This window comes from Parus major, chromosome 4 (assembly GCF_001522545.3).
Source record: "Parus major isolate Abel chromosome 4, Parus_major1.1, whole genome shotgun sequence".
In the NCBI taxonomy this organism is placed as follows: Eukaryota; Metazoa; Chordata; class Aves; order Passeriformes; family Paridae; genus Parus; species Parus major.
In genome coordinates this window covers 43,051,518-43,057,976 of record NC_031771.1, presented here as the reverse complement: position 1 = coordinate 43,057,976, position 6,459 = coordinate 43,051,518, and positions in this window count along the sequence as shown.

The window sequence follows — 6,459 nt, the reverse complement described above, 5'->3', positions numbered from 1 at the left end:
GTAACCTTTTCCTTAGGAAATTCATGTGCCTTGGAGCTTTGCAGTAGAGGATCTTGGTTTGGCACTAGAGCTGTCATTCTGTCAGGGATGTGTTTTTCAATCCTTTAGGGAAAACCAGTCATGCCTTGCCAAGTCATAAACAGTTGACAAATTGCTATTTATTCATACTCAGAAGAATTTAGCAATGAAAATCTTTGTGGTGTGTTGGAACATCTACAGCTTCCTGCACTGGACAGACCTGGATTGCATGCTTCAGGCATGCTGCCAGAAGGATTTTGTCATGCCCATTTCTCACTGCTTGATCTGTACATGGTCAAGAGGGGTGGGCACACCTGTCTTTCTTGTGAGTCCTCTGTCCTTTGCACCCAGGCAGGCTCGAAAAGGAACAATGGTATAGACAGAGAATTAAATCAGGAGGGGAGGCTGACTTGCCAGGATGTAGGGTGAGAAAGGGACTCATGGTGATTAGCTGGACATGGTGATTAGCTGGAGAAGAGAGGGTGCCAAGGAAATACTGGATCTTGAAGTCAGGTGCAAGAGTGTGTGTCTGTGGGAGATGCCTACTTGCACTACTATGCAGATACATTTTTTTCAGGAGAGAAAATTGTACTCATTTATATTCCTTGCAGGATTTAATGTTCCTGATTGATGCCAGAAATTGCTTGAAAAGCAATATCTAGATGATGCTGTATTGTTTTGTTATTTATGATTTTTATTCTCCTACTACTGTAGTCCATAAGTATTCCTGAAGGTACAGTAAGTTTTTTTTTTATTACTGTTACGTATATGACTTATATGACAGACCTAACAACTTCTTTCTTTTGGAAGTGTGAGATTACATTCATACATTATTTACTTAGCTTATAATTAACTCTGATAATAACCATATCTTCTGCTGCAAGAGCACCACCAAAAAGGGAGGTTAACAAGTAGATTGTGTGGGAGCTGTATGTATATTGTTTACAGAGGCACACATTGCAAGAGGGAGAATGGACAAGACACTGCACATGCTTTGCAAATACTTTTGTGAATTTATAGCAACATGGATTCTCCTCCCACCCCCACATTTACTCAGGACACCTGCACACTGCTGTGTTTATTTTGTGTAGGCACTCAAAGCTCAAACTCATTGCTCAGTGTTGTGTTTCACAGGGCAGTTCTAGCACTCCCTAGACCTTGGTCTTTGTAAAGACACCTTCAGGCTTTTCTGTTCTGCTCTGCCATCATATAGCATCTTATAGCTCTTAATGTCTGTTTGTCAGCCTTCTCTTGGCTACTAGAAACCCCCACTGCCAGCTCTGGGCAATGCTCTGCTGGTTTGGCAAGGCTTCCCTCGGGGCTGGTGGGGACCCTGTGGGAGAAGCAATGGCTGGGGAGCAGCAGCAGACCCAGACGGAAAGTGCTGACATAAGTGAAGCTGGCTGTGGGCAAACTGATCTGGCACGGTGCTTACAAGCCTGTGGGGCCATGTTCAGTCAAAACAGAGCCTCTGCCAAACTGCTAATTGTAGCTCTATTTTCTTGCCTCCTGCCTTCACAGGTTAGGAATGGAAATTAATCCTTTGCAGAGCAACCTGCCTTCCTGTAGCTCTGGGGGGACTCTAATCCACTACCACTTCCTGTGGTGCATGGCTAGCTGTCTGACAGTTTTCAGCATCACTTTTAAAGACATTTTTCTTTTTTTCAAATGCTTCCCTTACCTTGGCCTGACATATGTTTTTGCTTTAAGAGCAAAATGTTTCCATAGGCAGCTGGTGGGTCCCTGAACACATGTTTCTCCAAAACACAAAACCCTAGAAGACATCAATTCCCAGTAGAAAGGTTACTTACATACAGCTGCAGAGCACTGCTTAAAAGTTTTTGGAAAATTATATTGTAGTCAGCTGACAGCATTTAGTCACTTTGATTAGTTTCTTGTGCCTGATTACCAAATGACCTGAATGAAGACAAATGAGGCTCCTTCCAAGATCACATCTATATGCACTTAAGTAACAACCAGAAAATAAATCATCATTTGTTTCAGAGCTATAACCAGGGAAAATGGCCCCAGGATATAACCAGATTAGCTGGGCAGTATTTAAAACAAATGTAATTACAAAATACATGTATTGTAGCCAAAAGTATTGTTTGAAATGAAGATTCTTCTATCCTTTCCAGTCTTAAGTAACACAGGGAAAATGTTCTTTCTGAAAAGGAAATAGCGGAATTAAAGAGAAAAAGGCCATCTTAGGAAACAAAACCGCATCCATTCACCCACAAGTTTTCTCTTTTTTGAATGCGGGCAGGTTGTAAAATTAGAAGAAAAGAAAGTGTTTCTTCCTGAGAACCAGCACTGGATTTGGGTAGACTGATCCAATTTCTGGGTCTATAGACAGGAAGTCACTCTTTTCTTTAGGAGGACTGTGGCTTCCTCTTGCACCTTTCCCATCTGTAGAGTCCATTAGCCCCATAGCGCACATTGTGCCTTGCCAGACGTGGTGCTGAGCTTCAGCAGCAGGGGGTGGAGGGGCCCTGCTCTGGCACTTGGCATGGAACACCTTGGGAGCATGCTGTGGGATCCTTTCTGTAAGGGAATATCTGTCCTGGCTATTTTAAAAACCTCTATTTTTCATTCTTTCCCTGCATTAAGTAGAGCCATTTGTGACAGTCTGCTCACATGCTGTGTTTTTCCTGTCCCAATTATATTTTTAAGTGACTGCTTGGGCCAGCCAGCACTGTTCCTTTTTAAGTGTAGGACTTGTAGTTTGCCTGTTCAGTTCCTTGTGGTCTTTAATATTTGCACTCACAGTACAGACCTGAGTCCCTAACTAGAGTCACAAAAGAAAGGAAAGGAAAAAAGACAAGTGCTCCGTGGACTGCAGTCCTATCTTAGAGAGCATCCCAAAGGACTGGAGGTCACTCTGTGGGTGTGCACTCTTCCTGCCTGCAGGTTGTATGTAACTTGTAATAACCTGAATGTCCGTTCTGGCAAAGCAGGTCAGACCAACAAATTACAGCCAGAGTGCTTGTGAGAAGGCTTCATGACAACATGATTTGCTCCTTTCTTTTCCCCTGCGCTCTCTGGTGCTGGAGAATGAGGGTGGTACATGGCTGTGCTTTCACAGTGGGTCATAGTACTGCAGCAAATGCTTTGGGCCGTCAGGAAGTGTAGGACAGCCATGCTTCTTGGCTTCCTCACTTCTAATTTCTTTTTCTCTTTTCTGTGCCATCCTGAATGGAATCAGAAGTCAATCTTAAGTTAGTGTGTTTGAATATCTGTCCCAGCTTCTCTGAGATCTTCTCAGCTCAACAAGCAACAGCAAAGCTGTGCCTATTTTTTTAATCATGGACTTTTCCATCTACTTCTTTTCTTTCAGGTTGCTGCTGGTGGGAAGACCGAGAGCAGCTCTAGCTCAGATCAGAACTACACTGGGACAATATTTTCAGTCTGTGACAGAAACTATAACGTAGAGATCTACACACTCAAACAAGAGCTTATAAATGCTGGTTCATACCATTGGAATAATACCTTATTCTTGAAATTAGAGGCTTTGCTCAGGAGTCTGTGCCCATTGAAAGAAACAAGTGGTTAGGAGTGTCTATAAAGGTGTCGTTAAATTAATTTATTTTTCATTATGCTATAGCTGATTTCAATTTAAAAAGAAGCTATGAGAAAGCAGGGTAGTATTTTTCCTAGCCTTCCGCTACTGAGCTTCGTTTTCTTTAAAGCATTCCTTTGAAATCAACAGAATGTGGGTTTGTTTTATCTGAAGATAATTTAGGAGTATTAGTAAAGTTTTTCTTGGCATTTTGGTATTATCAATTTGGTATTAAATTGCATGAGGTCATTTTACTTTTAATGCCAAAGTTTCACTTATTTATCTTTAACATGTCTACAAGCTGGATAGTAATTTTTGCCATGAGCACAGGCAACACATCAACAGCCCAGTGATCCATTTCAGAAAAACAGATTTTCTGCCCTTATTTTAGCAAGAATATGGATCTGCTCAACTCCTTCTATTAATCAGAAGCCAAAGCTATGGAGGAAATAGCTAGCACTTTAGAATTTTAAAATATTAGATTATGCTAATCCAATGTCAGTTTATCTTAAAATAAGAATACATCACAACATATCCTTTTGACAAAACGGCAGATCCTGATTAATTCTTGAATACTGTTTCTCCTCAGTGGTATCAAACCTGGGTTCCTTAAGTCTCTTGTTGAAAGCACTGAGATATGTAAAGAAAAATAACAGGTAAAATGCACCACAGTTTCTCAAAATGAAAATCTCCAAAGAATGGCTCAGTGGATCTTCAGACCCCTATAAGGAAAAACTGCCAGCCACTCTGGGCTGAATACTTGTGTTTTAAACTTATAAATGTGATTGCAAGGTGGTAACATCTGCAGGATGATTTTTCAGACAGGAAGCTGAAATTCTTGCATCTGAAGTGCTAAAATGTGACACCCATTGCATGTATTTTTAAAACAGGTGTGAAAAATCACAGCTATCTGCTTTCAATAAAGAAAGAGCAGGAAGCCCACAATAAAGCAACAAAACCATAAACTTTAAAATATGCACGTGCAGCAGGTGCTGATATGTACAACAGTATTTGAATGCAATAAAATATCTCACTGTTGTCCAAAAGGAACTGCTGCCAAGATATGGCATTTGGCTATATTCTGCCCTTGACTAAAATTAGTTGAGATATTCAAAGCTAGCATGTGTTAGAAAAAGAGAGGACATTTCTTTAGGAAAGACAATGGGAAGTGTGTTCTGGTTCAAGTTGCTTGGTTTACTCTGTTAAGAAGTCTCTTTTGTTTTGGAGGTTTTTAGATATTTTTTTCCCCTGATGGATGATTCATCTGAAATGTGAATTTTTCACCCTTTCATTCCCAAAATTTTTGTGACAATGGTTAGCTCCCAGAGCTGCTAGTGAGGTGAGGACTGTATGCATCTTACCCACCATACAAAGGAATGGAAGCAAACAGGCATTGGTTTCCTTGTCTGTGTGAGCTCTTTCTGCCCTGCTCCTCTTTAGAGCTTGTCTGCTTTCCTAAGCATCAGCAACATTTGAGAACAGAGCTTGGCACATCTTCTGGCCTCATTTTTTGGGACAGAGAATGAGTGGTGTGAGAGCCACTCACAGAGGAGGTCTACCCAGTGAGTATCTAGGTCAGTGACCATCTAGCTGCTGAGAGCTGGACTTGGAGGGATGAAGATCTGAACCCTCCTTGTACCTCCCTCTGAGTCTGGATTAGTTTGTAGCTGAAGGGAATATATTATGGACAATGAATAACACCCAAAGGAATCGTATTAGGTATGGACACTGAGTAACACCTAAAGGAAGACAGAAAAAGTCTCTTGCTATCCAGGCTGATTGATCACCACATAAGATGTGGAAGTGTGACTGTTACCCTGTTAGAAGAGTGACTGCAATCTTCAAATTGTGCTTGGTACTTTTTCTTCATGGCACTGCTCACTGAAAAACAAGTTCTTTGCCCACACCCAAATTTTCTGGTCTGACTGTGAAAATCTGTGAAAATGTTTTGGTTTTAGAAATAATGCTGATGTAAACCATATGTTCTCTAGCAGATCTCTAATCTAGACTGCTCAATTTCTCAGATTTATTACCTGATGCAATGTTCAGGTGAATAGCAGCCCAGGACCAGATCAAATGTTGGTGCAATGAGCAGCTCTGCACATGGGATGGGAGAAGTTGCAAAGCTTTTGTTTGTAGACTTATATGGATTTATAGTATATTTACCTTTCAAAAACATTACCTCAGTTATGTTTTAGGCTGTGGAATCATCTAGATCCCCTAGACATAGCTACGTGTCCAATCCCTTTCTGAATAACTCATTCTGCATTCCTAGGCTTGCCATCTGGGCTGGAGCATGGGGGGATACGATCACCTCAAATAAACAGATAAAAACCATAAAACAATCAGATTTTATAGCCCCTTGGTCTTGGGTGGAGCAACAACCTATTCATCATCACCTGTGTAATTCCAGATGGAGTCAGTGCCAAAATGTTCACACCAGTACTTCAGTAAGTATCCCACCTGCACATGAGACTCCACCCCATTTGTCTTCCTGTACCTGCACCCTTCGTTTCCCTTGACCCTGAGTAAAACAAGGCTTTCAGAAGCCCTTTCCACAGTATTTTTCAGTGGCACGTGGATAAAGCAGTTTATACAGATGCAGCTATAATAGCTCTTCTGCCATCCCACAGTTTTTGGTGGGATGCCATGCTTGTCTGAGCACTAGTACTGTGGTAAAACAGCATCTACCCTGGAAATTTTTGCCAGTGTGATTATGCAAGGCAGCAGGACCTCTCTGGTGCGTGCTATAAATAAGACCCTTATTATAAACAGATTGAGAACCACCACAGACTTCTCCCCTCCCATGGATTTATTCATTGTTTCTCCACTACAATTGCCAAACCACTGACTGTAAAGCTTCCTTCAGGTCCTGCTTTATT